The sequence below is a fragment of the Eucalyptus grandis genome, chromosome 4, assembly GCF_016545825.1.
Source record: "Eucalyptus grandis isolate ANBG69807.140 chromosome 4, ASM1654582v1, whole genome shotgun sequence".
NCBI classification, from domain to species: Eukaryota; Viridiplantae; Streptophyta; class Magnoliopsida; order Myrtales; family Myrtaceae; genus Eucalyptus; species Eucalyptus grandis.
Window position 1 is genome coordinate 24,027,033 of NC_052615.1, and position 15,552 is coordinate 24,042,584.

Genomic DNA, 15,552 nt, shown 5'->3' on the forward strand with positions numbered 1-15,552 from the left:
TTGATTTGGAGCACAACCTCGACAACGCAGTTCAAGAAGTTGCGGAAGGTCTTGATATTCAAAATGATTCTGCAAATCAGACTGATATTTGAGGAGATTTGTGCAAGTGAGGCCAAGGATCGTATTTTGTTTCTCCATAATAGTGGCCAAGAAAATGGACACAGTGAAGTGGGTGTTGGTGACAAGAGACGTCCAAAAGATAAAAGAGTGCCAGTGACGACAATGATAGAATGCTGTCGAAGGAGCAAATATCCCTGGACTGTTACATGCCAATAACTCGTGCAGCAAAGGAGCTCGACATCATGACCCTCTTGAAGAAACGGTGTCGAGAGTTTGGTATTCATATCCACAGATGGCCCCACCGAAAGTTAATGAACCTCCAAAATTTTAGAATGTTCAAGAAATGGGAGGACACTCCGAGAAGCAGCTTAGAAAGGTGGTGAATTTGCTCGACCAATAGAAGAAACTAATGGAGGAATTCCCTGCTATATAGCTAGAGGATAAGAAAGAGGTTGAGACAAGATTGTTTCAAAGCAAACTATAAGAAGAGGAAGAGAATTTGGTCTAAGGGGGTGTTAGAAATTAAACCAAATTAACAAATGTCGTCATTGTCGAGGCTATTGATCAACTACTGAGTTGTCGATGTCAATTAGTTACCTCATTGCTGAGATTCCAATATTGATACCGAAGATTGTTCAGTACACACGTTGAAGAAGATTCATTATTATAACATTACTTTTAAGAAGTCTGTTTGCATTTCTATGTTCTGTCTATTTGTGTCTCAAGGTCTTTTGTAAGTTCCCGGAAATCTATCTTCTTGGAATGCTGGAAAAATTTTATGAGCCTTTAAGTGTAAGAGTTATTTATCAAGCCTATAACAGGCTAGTCCTATAATTGTTTCCAATAAGATGAAATAAATAGATTAGTAGCGACTCCAAAATAAAAATTGTTGGCATATTAAAAAACTTTATCCTAATATGCAAATTGATATAGATTAGAGAGAGCCCGAGCTAAGTCTAGACTTAATAATTTATTAGCTAACCCGCTAGATGGTCCACCCACTTCGGGGAGGTCGCGACACCTATTGGGACCATCATCCATCAATCCTCACCTCTATCACCAACCTTCAACACTTATGCGTATACTGCATGATTAATGCAAAAAGATAAGGGGGGCGAGATGAGCAAATTGGTGCTTATGTGTGTAATGGTCAACACTCAGGGCATGGATTTTGCACCACGGCCTCATCAATGAACCCCATTGATGACATGTGAACATAGAGAAAACACCGATTCAAGGAATTTATATATGACTTCATTATGCATCTTGTTAGAATATTTATATAATAAATCATGTAGCCATCTAAAAACTTAACCTTTGGCCCATAAAATGTCACATATTATTAGAGGGCAAAATAATACCTGAAGTGTCAAAACTTGGCACGGAAGAACACTTAAGTGTTAAAAGTTACAAAAGTAATACTAAAGAGCCAAAATTAGAGCAAAATTGATTAGTTAAGTGCTAACGGTGAGAAAATCTTGCCAAAGTACTAACGAGGGAATTTACAAACAAAACAAATGCAAAACGACATTGATTAGCACGCTAACGTAGCTAAACAAGTGCAAAAACAATGCCGTTTAGCACACTAACGTGGCTAGACAAGTGCAAAAATGATGTCGTTTTGCTAACATGGCTAGATAATTAATATAGATATTAATTAAATTAAATGTAAAATTAAATATATATTTATAAATTTAAAGAAAAAGGGAAGAAGATGAACATTGTAGGTGATTGATGGTTAAGCCATTGCCGTCTCCCCCTACCGTTGCTAGAAGGGCCAGTGACAATAGGGGGAGGGTCAGCCAGGATCGCTGAGCCCTGGCCAAGGGCCAACAACCCTAGTCAACTAGCTGCGATGGTCGTTAGCCCTCTTCCGGTCAAGCCAAAGGCCACCGCCCACTAGGAGGTTGCCGCCTTGGCCTTGCCAGGTGAGGGCTAGTTGTCACGCCCCAAACCCCGAGCGCGCGCACATCCCACTACGGTCGATCAAATACGACATTCCCAGGTAGTGTCGCCGACCCCATTGATTTATTATTGCGCAAGCGGAATGTATTATAAAACCCTTGACAATAAAATATGGGATAGAAAAGCAGGAAGCAAAACCACAGCATAACACTTCCATAATTCAACAGAATTACAAACAGAGGTCTACGGCCAAAAGTCTACAAAAGACTGGCTCTTAAAAATGAATTGTCCTACGACCTACAAGTTGGACACGCTCTCCAATCTTATGACTTCACCTCTACAACTCCTTAAGGCCAACCAAAGCTATATGGTCGCTCCGTCCACCAGGGACCTGAAATTTTAATCCCACAACCGGGATGAGACGATGTCTCAGCAAGTTCAACCCCTTAAACCCCTATTAGAAAGAAAATACGCCCGGGTGGCCTAGCCACATCACACGAGGGACTTACCTCGCCTCAGCCTTCATCTGCAGGTTAGCACAATTTATATAATTCAACCACGTACAATTATGATAACCAAACAACCATGGCACAATCACATAATCAAACAATCCAACCACTTGGATGGTCTCAGCGATCAATCGACTCGGCCGATTACATGTCATTCTAGCAAATCAATCATTGCTCTCAATCCCAACCCTATAGGAAGGTTTAACAATCAGTGGCAATCACGGCCTCACTCGGCACGACCTATAATCAGGTGGTAATTCACGGCCTCATCAGGCACGACCTCTAATAGGTGGTTAATCACGGCCTCACTGGGCACGACCTCTCATAGGTGGTTTATCACGGCCTCACTGGGCACAACCTCTCATAGGTGGTTTATCACGGCCTCACTAGGCCCGACCTCTAATAGGTGGTATTTCACGGCCTCACTGGGCACGACCTCTAATAGGTGGTATTTCACGGCCTCATTGGGCACGACCTTTCCTAGGTGGTATTTCACGGCCTCACTAGGCACGACCTCTAATAGGTGGTCAATCACAGCCAATCTCCCATCAATTTCTACACTTAGGATTTCATAAAGAATCCCTATAAATCGCAATCACACTCAATTCATCACAACCAATCATCAATATCAAATTCTAAATGCACAAAGAGCGATCGGCACGAAATTCGAGAGTTTAGGGTCTCGACAAAATTTTCGGAATTTATTAAATGATTAAATTTATTCCGAAAATAATTAAATAATAATATTAATATTTTTCATGATCCACGCTCAATTTATAATATCCAATCATCAATTTCAAAATCCGAATACACAGCAACGATCGGCACAAAATTCTGAACAACCGAGATCAAAAATAATTTTTCCGTTTTTTTTTTAAATAATAATATTTTAATAATTTCGGAATTAATATAATATTATAAATTTCCAGAATTTCAAAGCAATTAACTAATTCAAAATTAAAACCCTATTATGTCCCATCAAGGTTTATTATTAAATAAACTATCTTAACCTTTAATTAAACACCCTTTAAATTAAACAAACCTTTTAACCCAAATCACAATTAAATAAACTCAAATATCCACATAAACTTGCTTAACTTAGACTAAGCACACTTAGGGCATAATTAACCGTCTAATCAAGATTTCGTGAGTTAAACTCACCGGATTAGCGAGCCGAGCGGACCAAAATGTCGGGGACGACGCGAGGATCGACTTTCCTCAAAGCGGGCCGAGCATCCGGGCTCGGGAAGGCGGCCAAAACGAGCCAAACGTCCGCTGCATACCCATTTTCCAACTCTCTGTTCGCTGCTGGTTGGGGCCGAAAATGAGCAGATCCGGGGCTGGTTGGGGTCGGGAATGGGCGAAGGAGCTGAACCGGACCTAGGCGGGGCTTCACGGTGGCGGAGGTGAGCCGGGCGGCTCCGGTGAGCTTCCCAGTCTGGAATGACCCCTCTTTGGACTCGCGGAACAGGTAGGGACAAGCGGCTTGCTGCGCGAGGACGGCGGGGTGTCGCGAGAGGCGGACGGCGGCAAGTGGGCGCGACGGCGGTCCGACTAGACTGCTGGCTGCTCCGGTGTCTTCCCGAGATCTCTTTGACACACGAGCAAAGAATGGAGATGGAGAAGAGAGGGCTTCGACTACGGCTGAAGAGGAGAGGGAGCCGGTTGCGCGCGGTGAGGCGCAGGACTACGACGGCGTGCAGCGGCGGCGATCGGCGACGGGCGGAGCTGCTCTAGTTCGCTGGTCTTCAGCTTCTTCAGCTTGCTGCATTTCTTCGAGCAACAAGAAGAAGATGGAGGGGAGGTCTCGACGGAGGAGAGAGGGAGAAAACCGGTTTCTCTCTCTTTCTCTTTCTCTTTCTTTTTCTCTTTCTCTTTCTCTCTCTCTCTCTCTCTCTTTGGCCCCACCATGACATCACATGATGTCACACTCCACTAACTCAAATCCTCCACAACATCTTCCAATGGGTTCAATTTCATTTTCCGCCGGGGTCCAAGTTATTGCACATCCCCTTACTTAAATTTCCATCAATTCTCCTCCAATTGAGTCCAAATTAAAGTCCATAAAATTAATCCAATATCACCACACTTTAATTTACATCTTCACTTGGCCATAAAACCAACTTAAGTCCCAAAAGTTCGACCAAAAGCGGGCCTACTAATTTCTCGAGCCAAATTAGCCATTTTCTGATTTAATTTGCCAAAGAACTCTGATTGCATGAAAAATCTTCCAAGATGAATTAATGATCCTAAAACGATTTGTGACACACCCAGACTTCCAATTTCTGAATTTGATCTCAATTCCACGGTTAATTTCGCTTTGGCACGATACTAGCGCGGCCCAACCTACCGGGTAGCCTTTAGAAATTTTCATGCATTTGACCTGTGGTTGATCATCTCAAGCCACAATGTACATCTTTGAAACATTGGCGACTTTCGGTTGTCGGGGAAATCTCAAGGTTTCAAATACGAACACAGGGTACCCAATCAATAGAAAAGTCGGTTTAGTATCGATTGACAAGAATTGTGCGATATGGTGGAATCACCCACACCTAATCACATGCCTCTGTCGAGTCGACCTATCTCCGATCTCTAATCAATTTTAATTGTGCCGTAATGACCCTTACAGATTAACTCGGTCGAAAGATCGCTTCTTGGTCAAATTCTCGAGTCTGATGTATTAGAAACTCTTAACAGCTTCACCCGATAGACTAGTTTCCACATGAGTGGCCAACTCAAGGAAAAGAACTATATGCGTGCCAACGAAATGCGCGTCTCACTTTATTGAAAATAGAATTGGAAAATCGGGATGTCACACTAGTGACCCTCACCAGATCTAGGGGAGGGTTGCGGCCCTCACCCTAGATCTGGCAAGGGCTCGTAAACCATGGCATCGATCAGCCTAGGTCATCAGCCCCTGGCCAAAGCCCAACGACCCTGGTCGAGCCTTCCCTCATTGTTGCTAGGCCTTTCGGGTGATGGTAGGGAGGTGGTTGCGAGGGCTCGAGCCTCACCTTTTGCCTCCTCCTCTCTTCCTCCTTTTTTAAAAAAAAAAAAAAAAATTTTAAAGTATAAATATTTAAATTTAATTACTATTAAAATTTAAATTTTAAAAAAATGATAAAAGAACGTGGTTTTGGTTCTTCATCATTAACTTAGCTCTTCGGCATGCCACATAGGCGAGTTATATTATTAAAAAAATTGCCATGTAGGATTTCCAACCACTTTTGCTGAATTTAGCACTAAAGTGTCCAATTTTTCAAAAAAAGCGGCACTTAAGTTGTACTTTCGTAACTTTTGACAGTTAAGTATCCCTCCACACTCTAGGCGAGGTCCTGAGTTTAAATCTTCAAATCCCCTATTTGCCTTTCAAGTCTGAACTATGTATAAGGAGGAGTGTGCCATCCTGATTTTTAGGTCCTAATTTCGATCAGATAAGTTGGGCTTTTCATCGACACAATTATAGTGTTTTTTGGAGTTGGCCACTCACGAGATAACTAGACCATCTATGGAAGCCGTTAAGAGATTTTAAGGCAAATATACTTGAGAATTCGATCAAGAATCGACTTCTTGACCGTGCTTATCTTTAGAAACCATTACTACACAGTATAAAACCGATTTGAGATCAGAAATAGGTCGGTTTGACTGAGATGTGTGGCCGATCGTGGGTGACTTCACTAAATTGGAAAATTCTCGTCGACCGGCACTAATTTGATTTTATTGTCGTTTTGGTACCTTGTGTCCGTATTTGGATGCTCGAGATTTTCACGACAATCGAGAGTCGCCATTGTGTTGAATGGGTTCTGTGGCTCGAAGAAAGTCAACCACAGGTCATTTGCATTAAAAAGTTCTGAAAACTACCTAGTATTCTAGATCACGTTAAAAATGTGTCGGAGTGAAAATAACCGCGAGTTTGAATTCGATTTCAGAAATTGAAAGTCTTATCGTGTCATAAGTCATTCTAGGAATGTCGACTCACCTTTTGAGGAATTTCTAGCGAGTTCGGGATTTTTACGGAAAATCGTTGCGGACGATGTGGAAAATGAGCGGAAATTTAGATTGGTCGATTTGAAAAGATATTTGGCATTTGGTGTAAGAGAATTGGTGAATGGAAGTTGTTTGGGCTTTTTCTGAATTGAATTTGGACCTCAACCAGATGTGTTTGTTCAGAAAAGCGGATATTAAGAAAAATGAAATAAAAGTCGGTTTCGAAGGCAATTCGTGAGATTTAAAGACCGTTTTATTCTGATTTTCAGCGGGACTTCAATTTGGACAAGTGGATATAGAATTTGGCCTAGCTTGACCAATTGTCATAGTTATTTTGAGGCAAAAGAACGCTTCAAGTGCCATAACTTTGCACAAAGGGACACTTAAGTACCATAACTTACGAAAGGTACACTTAAGTGCCACATTCAAAGAAAAACGGATCACTTAAGTGCCATTCCAGCCAAAGCCCGGCCAAAACACCAACGTGGCATTTTTCCGGCGAAATGAGCCCAAAACGACGCCATTTTGCACGCTGATGTGGCCTAATAATGCAAAAACGGCGTCGTTTTGGACTGATATGGTAAAAAAAATATAAAAATTAATTAAGTTAAAATATTAAAAAATAACAATTTTAAATTTTTAAAAATTAAAAAAAAAAAAAGGACAGGGTGGGGAGGCGGCGGGGATTGGCCCTCGGCCGCCGCCACCATCCCGGGAAGGGCTAGGGCCCGGCGACCCCCGGCCGACCGGCGGCTCATAAGCCCTCGCCCCAAATCGGCTCATCCGGCAAGGGGTCATGGGCCCTCGCCGACCGAGCGAGGGCCACCGACCCTCGCCGAATCTAGGCAAGGGTGACCCTCCCAAGATCTGTGGCCAATGGTGAGGGCTCGCGGCCCTCGCCCTCGAGCAATGGCCCTTGGCCCGGCTGGGCGAGGCTTGCGACCCTCGTCGGATTTGGGCGGGTTGCGACCCTCGCCCGATCTAGAGCGAGGCTCGCGAGCCCTCACCGACCTTCCCGGCGGCGGCGGGCGGCGGGCGGGCGATCCCTCGGCCGCCTCCCCCTTTCCTTTTTAATTTTTTTAAAAATATTTTAACTAAATTTAATTTTAAAATTATTATTTTTTAATATTTTAACTAAATTTAATTTAATTAATTTTTTATTATTGTTTTACCACGTCAGCCAAAACGACGCTGTTTTTTGCCACACCAGCGTGCAAAACGACGTTGTTTTGGGCTCCGTTCGCTAGAAAAATGCCACCTCGGCGTTTTGGTCGGATTGGCACTTAAGTGATCCATTTTACTCAGATTTTGACACTTAAGTATATCTTTCGTAAGTTATGGCACTTAAGTATCCATTTGTGCAAAGTTAAGGCACTTCAGGGGTCCGCATGTCGTTATTTTGAAGTTAAGTTGAAATTAGGATTTATAGAACTCTATTTGAAACTTTCTTTTTAATTTCAAAATCCTCTCCTTGGTCCCACCTTTCGCGCACGTTCCTCTCTATTCTTTTCTCTGGCTTTTGCGCATGTCACCCACAGCCGACAATTCCCAAATTTAGTCTTCCTTTGCTTTGAAATTTTGACCGATGGGCCCACTTTCCCTCCTTATCCATATATGCGAACTCCTCTTTCTCTTTTCCTCATGAGTTTTTCACGTGTGTCTTGCCTCAGCCGACGTCCCCTACGAAGTTGGTCTCTCTTTTGCCTTCTTTCATTGACTCTTCCTTTTTATTTGTTCTTATCTCTCTCTCCCTTTCTCTCTAATTGCACGTTTCCTTTCCCTATTGTGGCCGACACACCTCTGCTCCTCCTTATCCCTTCGCACACAACTCTCACTCTCTCTTTCCTTTCTCTCTTGGTCCCATGTGGCCAGCTGCCCCGACCGGATCTGCTTCTCCTTTACTTTCAGTTCTCCCTGCGTTTTCTCGACCCCTTTTTCCCTCGAAGCTGCCCGTGTCTCTCCTTCTCTCTTTCCTGTTTGTTTCGCGCCAGAGCACCGAACAGCCCTTGCAACTCTTGGCCACACGTCCGCTGCCCAGCCATCTTCAGTCAAACTAGTGAAATCGGAGTTGCTTCTTCAGTGAATTCGTTGAACCAGCAACGAAGCCGCGCATCCGCGACACCTCCATCGAAGGCCACCCCTCCACTTTGTCAGCCCACGAGCAGCCCGCATCTTCGTCCCGCATCAGCGACCAAAGCTGCTTCTCTCTCTCCGCTCGGTTCGCTCCATGAAGCAGCGTTCCCTCTGCTAGCAACGAAGACAGCAGCTCCTTTGGGTCACCGAATCCGCAAGTGCCGCAACCTATCGGATTCAGCAGAAGTTCGGGCCCAGCAAAGCCTGGTTCAGCAGCGCAAGTCTTGGCCCAGCAGCAAGCCCACGCCTTTTAGAAGCCCAGCAGAATCAGAAGCCCGCGAAGTCAGGCCCACCAAATCAGTGGACTCAGCCCAGCTCGAGCAGCGAGCTTGTAGGCTGATTTCAGCCCCGGTTTGACCCCGGTTGGCGGACCCACTTTGGAGAGGATTGACCCTTGTCACGTGCTCGTCGATTTGGTCCGATCGGCTCGTTCATCAAGTGAGTTTTACTCACTAATACTTTCACAGTTTGCTAATGACACTTAAGGGTTGATAAGTGATTATTAGTTAATTGCATTGCATATTAGTTAGGTAATTAGTGTACTTAGCTAGAGAATTGCATATAGTATTTACTAAATGCATCTTTGGATTTTTCCCGACCCTTATCGGGCTTCAATTAGGTAATAAGAGCCTAAATTGGATTTTTGGTATTTATTTATTAATTTTCGAAATTAATTAATTAATTACTTATTTTTCGGAAATTAGGTAGGGTTAGTCGATGATCGAAATTTTGTGCTGATTGTCGTGGTGCAGTCCGTTTATTTATTTGAGTTCTATGTTGTGTGGAATTGAATTAATTGTGGAATTTTAGGAATTGTTCTAAATTGTTTGATATTGAATAATTGATTGGTAGATGGCCGAGTATGGGTATATAGCGTCAGTTACGTTGATGGGCTATATAGTAGAGGGAATGGTAAGAGCTAACTGAGAACATTATTGGCTGAGACCAATCAGGTACGATGTTATTGGACATACATGGTTCAGTGATTGAAAGTATCACTGGTGAAAACGGTGCCTTAAAGAACGCATGTGAATGACTTATAGACAAAGCGTGGTTCGGTGATTAAGGAAATGTCACTGGTGAAAACGACGCCTTAAAGACCCACAATGTTGTCTATTGCCGATGTCACCTTGGCGAAAACGGCGCCCTAGAAAGGACACATGATTCGGTGATTGAGGAAATCACTGGTGAAAACGACGCCTTAAAAACGCACGATGTCGGTGATCAGTATGTGATTGGCGAAAACGACGCCACAAAAATGGTACGTGATTCGGTGATTGGGATATCATTGGCGAAAACGACGCCTTAAAGAATGCACGTGATCAGTGATGGTATAGTAGTTGGCAAAAAAGACGCCCGAGAGAGTACATGTGATTGATGTTTGGGAATGACCTAGAGTTGGTCCGGCTAGCATGAAATTGACTAGGTTGATTGATTATTGTTTTGATTTGACGTTGTGAATAAATTGATTGAATTGATATGACCGTGAGTGGTCTTGTTGGCGTGTAATCGACTAAGTCGATTTGATCGAGATATCGATCTATAATGTGATTGTTTAGGTGCCTATTGAACTGTACTAATATGCAAGTGGAATCTGAGGTTAAGGTAAGTCCTCTGACCCGTGAGTGCATAGGCAACCTGGACGGTGTATTGGTTTACTAATCGGGTCTTAGGGGAGTAGAACTTGCTGAGACGTTGTCTCATTGGTTATTGAATAACAATTTCAGGTCCTTGGATGCAGTAAACTTTTATTTTGAAGATCTTGAAAGTCCAGTGCAGTCTATTGAAGGCTCCAATTGAAGTGTAGAGGATGATGGAGAAGAGGATAGGGACCCGTAGTTTGTAGAACCCCACTCTTGTTTGTAGACCTTATTTTTACGCTGGCTTAAGTTGATTTTGACTTAATAGTTCACCTTGTAATAATAGGTGCATTGGTTTGCAATGTATATATGAGTGAACGTTTTAAAGGTTTGAAATTTAATCCTACTATGTTATCCCAATATTTTATCATCTGGGGATAATTTATATGCTTCCGCATGTGCATATGAGGGTCGGCGATGCATTCTGGGATGTCGCTATTAATCGATCAAGGTAAGGGATGTGTGCGTGCCTAAGGATCGGAGCGTGACAAAGAGTGTTAAAATATTTATTTAAACAAGTTATATCGTGCAAACCAGCATCTCAGTTTTAGCAATTCCATAAATTATTTTATGACTTCCTCTTAGAGGGGTAGTTCATGGGCACCGCAAATGTTGGACCTAACTACGAAACCGAAGAAAAATTTCTCCACCAATATCACTCTAGAACGAAAATATCATTACAAACCATCCGGGAAAGACTCAGATTCCTAGTCATTTAACTAAGTTGCGTTAACACAACTCAACGTCATGTCACGCTCAAAGTAGGGAAGACAATGGGAGAAGTGTTACCTGGTCAATAAGCTAAGGTAAAGTCGCGATGGATGACTAAATCAGTGAGTGAAACATCTGTTATCATGGAGGATTGAAACCGCAAACGCCGAGCAAGCTTCAAGCAAACATCTCATTACTTTGATATTTCTAAACACAAAACAGAGCCGTCTCCACAGAAAAAGGCCAAAAGAGGGACTCCAAGGTCTGCTTGACAAGAGTCATTTTAGGCAAAACCGAGGCTTCTATTGTCGTTGTTGAGGCACGGTACGAGCTTGCTTCAGGAATGTATGTACAAAGGTTCGAACGAGAAAGGTGAGCTCTTGGACGAAGGAGAACAAGACGACAAAAAATGGGGCCTCTCGGTTTGGGGCTGTGGCGATGGTTCCCCTATGGTGGGGAAGTTGGGGTGACTGGCGGTGAAGGTGGTCGAGGGAGAGGGACTCGGGAGATGAAACCCCGTGTCTTCGGGACCAAGACAGAGAGTTCGGCCAAGATGGGACCTTTTCTTTAATGGAATCCCACTTTCCCAAATAAAAGAACCATGCTTTTTTTTTTACTTTTAGTTCAGCCACTTTCTTTGCTTTTTTGTTTCACCCACGGAAGAGATGAGAGGAAAAAGGTGAGGGTTTTTGTATGATCGCAACTTTGGGTGTGAGCTGAAATTTTAATCCTGCGGTGCCAAGTATTGTGCTTTAAATAGTTGACCGATTTGATAAGTTGAAATTTCTTTAATTAAATTCGACATTTTTAAATTCACCATCCCTAAATCAAATGTTAAGAGAAAAAAGAGATTAGAAACTAATGCAATTTTAATTTTTCTAGTCAAATGTCAAATTCTTCCGTCAGACTAAAAAGTCAACATTTGCCCATTTTTATGAAAATTTGAAATCCAGATGCCTAACTCTACATACCTAATGCTAGATTGACATATATATATATATATATATATATTCAATTTTATATGTTTTTTGTGATCTTTATTTAGAGTTTGCTTTTTCTTTCTTTAGTTTTGACCAAAAAATTAAGGGATATGTGCACTAAAAATCATAAAACTTATCATGAATGTATAATTGAGTCTTACAATTTGCAAAAATTGCAATCAAATCTAAAACTTGTTAAATTGTGCAATTAAGTCCTTTTGTCAGCTTCATCCAACTTGGCTAATGAAAAATGCTAACATGACTTTTTAAATATTTTCTCAAAACGTGGTCTTGCTCCAAATATGCTTTTGATACTAATTTATTTAAATTAGATAAGAAAAAAAACTAAAACTGTGTAGCTCTTGTGTCGTTTCCTACTCTCCTTTTTTTATTGTCTTTTATTTAATTTATGTAAAATTTGGATAAAAATTAAATTTGAACCAAAACGACTTCATTTTAGCTTTATTTTTCATGTTTTAGCCACATCATCACCACGTAAGAGAAAGAAAATGTCAAAAGAAATAATGTCAGCATTCTTCATTGGCCAAGTTGGACGGAGTTGTTGAAAGGACTTGAATGCATCAATTTGAAAATTTTTGGAACTTGATTGTATTTTTTTGCAAGTTTTAAGACTCAACTGCACTTTTGTGACAAATTACTAGACTTCCAACACACTTATCTAAAAAATTAACCAAGTCAGGTCAACTTTAGTTTTATTGAAAGGATGATGCATAATTACTAATGAAATGCAATGCTCTTAAATCCTAATTACTGTATGCAGTTGGGATATTAGGAGACTTAGCTAATTTTTTCATCAAGAAGTGAGACTTGCCATGATCTGGGGTCTTGATTCTTGACTTCTCTAACTTTAACCTTGGGAAAATTCAAGTGCTAACGATATATAAACACATATAGATAAACATGAAAAACATATTTAGAGGTGTATAAACGTGTCCAAATATATCTAAACATTTCTTGCTAACGCAAGTAGCATGTTAATCTATAAAACTTAATATGTTTAACCACGTCATATACATTGATATATTATGGTTAGAAAATGAAGGTATATCGAATCGCCAGTACGTTACAAGTATACCTATAATGCTTAGGCATTGGTTTGAGATGATAAGGTGGAGACATGGGCCTTGGACTTATTTAGAGTTGATGGCTAGTGTTGAGTTGTCATGGGGGTTAGCGGCTATGTTTAAAGAGATGAAATCATTCAAGTTTAAATTAGTGGGAGCTGGCCAAGGTATCTCAAAGCTAGAAGATTGTCAGGTGCAAATGAGTTTATAAACAAAATGAGGGGAATTCCACTATTGAGGTAGTGAGGTATAAGGTAAGGCTTCTTGTTAAAAGTATACTCAATGTGACAGTGTTGACTACAATTAGGTGCTCTCCCCTGCAATAAGACATACTTTGATTCAAGTGTTATTTGCCTTAGTGTTTCCATAAATCACTATTACTTTCAACAAATCAGTTTACAAATTCAAAGAAGAGTTAAGCAGCATTCACTTGGGATTGCAAAACTAAACAAGGATTGCTATGTGATAACTCTAAAAAAATAAAGTTATTTGACCTATTTTAGGCAACACATAATGCAATATCTATGAGTAAATATTTGGATTTCCTTTTGATTATTTGAATTTTCCTTTTGTATACAACACAATGAGATATGGAGAAGATAAGAAAAATAATGGCAAAAATTAGAAATTCCTTGATTTTGTTCCATAATTTTATTTGCAAGCATTCAAAGAAGGATATCAAATCAAAGATTCTTTGATTTACTCCCTAATTTTATGCAAAAAATAAGCAATTGCCTGGGGATAAGGGTCTTGGGTGTATCCTATGAATTGAGAGATTGGGACACATCTAGTTTTTATTTTTAGATCATTTTTCATTAGTGTAAGTGTTTTTCAAGCATTTTGAAGAAAGGACAAAGTGGTAATAGAATTCTTGTTCTTTGATTCAAATTGTTGGATTTGATTCAAATTGTTTTTTCTTCTTTTACTATATTTTGATTTTCTATTATTAGGGCTACAATGTAACTTAACCATGATAATATAAATTTTATGAATTTTATGCATGCAAGTAATTTCATTTACATGAGTTATATATTATTGTGCTTAATGCTTTTAAGTGACTAGTCACCACTTGAATGATTTGATATGCATGTTTGAGATTGAGAAGTGATAATATGCAATTGCTTCTTATAATATATAAACATGAATTAAACGTGGATAGAGATATAGCGTGTTATTTGTATAGCTTTTGGTGATAAGATGATTCAAAAGACTCATTGTAAGCTAAGAATATTCTTAGATTTTAATGCACTTATATTTATTTAAATTCACATAGAAATATATTAGATTAATTAACTAAGTAGGTTTGTTATACCTGAAAACAGGATAATAAATAGATTAGAAAATTTTGCTATCACTTGTTTGATATTGTTATTGTACATGTAACAATTTGAAATTTATATCTAGTGATTATGGTGAAATCAGATGTTCTAACATTTTTATTTGATTGATTTACTACATATTCTCAATTCTATTTTGATCAGTTAAATAAATTTTAGAATAAATCTATTTTTAATATTTAATGAGCTTGTTATTCATTAATCTCTATAGGACAATGTTCTTTTCTTATCATTATATTACTTGTTCAACACGTTCGCTTATGTTTAGAATTTTACAAACAAGTTTTTGGTGCCATTGTCGGGGATTGTTTGTTTAATACTAATTAATATTGACAACGGATAATTCTAAGTTTAATCTAGCTTTCATTTTATTTTATTTCAAGTTATATATCAGTTTATGACACGTAGCCAACAAGCAAAACTTGCTGAGTTTGATTTAGAAATGGAACATACATTAAAAGGGCAGCTAAGGGAATAGAGAAATTATGTTAAGAAGATGGCATGTGATGAGAATGAAAATTCGTGTAGACTCTTGAGAGATTATGCTGTGCCGACAGTTCAGGCAACCACATCAAGTATTAGGAGACTTGCAGTTCAAGTAAACAACTTTGAGATCAAGCCATCACTCATTTAAATGCTTCAACAATCAATGCAATTTGGTGGCTACCAAGTGATGATCCAAGCGCTCATATTGATACTTTTCTTGAAATCTGTGACACCATTAAATATAAGGAAGTTACATATGATACTATTAAATTGAGTTTATTTTCATTCTCTATCGGAGACAAAGCTAAGGTTCGGTTCTTTTCTCTTCCTATATGATCGATCACTACATGAAATGATATGGCTTAGAAATTTCTAGGTAAGTTCTTTCCACCTACAAAGTGTGCAAATATGCGTAACAATATTACTAATTTTATGTAGATGGGTAATAAATCTTTGTATGAAGCATGAAAAAGATTGGAGAAATTTCTTAGGAGATGCACACATCATGGATTACCCATATAGGTGCAAATAAATACTTTTTATAATGGGTCTAATACAAATATCTGTTCTATGATTAATGCAGCTACAGGGGAAACTCTAAATAATAAAACACAAGAAAACCTACAATCAATTAGAGATGGAATCCAATAGTGATCGGTGGCCTACTGAGAGGCAACCAATGTGCAAAGCTAGTGGAGTTCATGAAGTAGATGCTTTCG

General features: G+C 39.9%; 1 long non-coding RNA gene and 1 other non-coding gene across 2 annotated transcripts; one reads left to right on the forward strand and one right to left on the reverse strand.

The window, feature by feature from the left end:
- Nucleotides 1–8,212: 8,212 nt before the first annotated feature.
- Nucleotides 8,213–10,597, forward strand: LOC120292784. The gene is made up of 2 exons (XR_005550387.1): nt 8,213–9,032; nt 10,322–10,597. It is a non-coding gene; the product is annotated as an uncharacterized LOC120292784 (long non-coding RNA).
- Nucleotides 10,598–15,238: 4,641 nt separating this feature from the next.
- On the reverse strand, nt 15,239–15,345 carry LOC120293038. The gene has a single exon (XR_005550697.1). It is a non-coding gene; the product is annotated as a small nucleolar RNA R71 (small nucleolar RNA).
- Nucleotides 15,346–15,552: the final 207 nt, after the last annotated feature.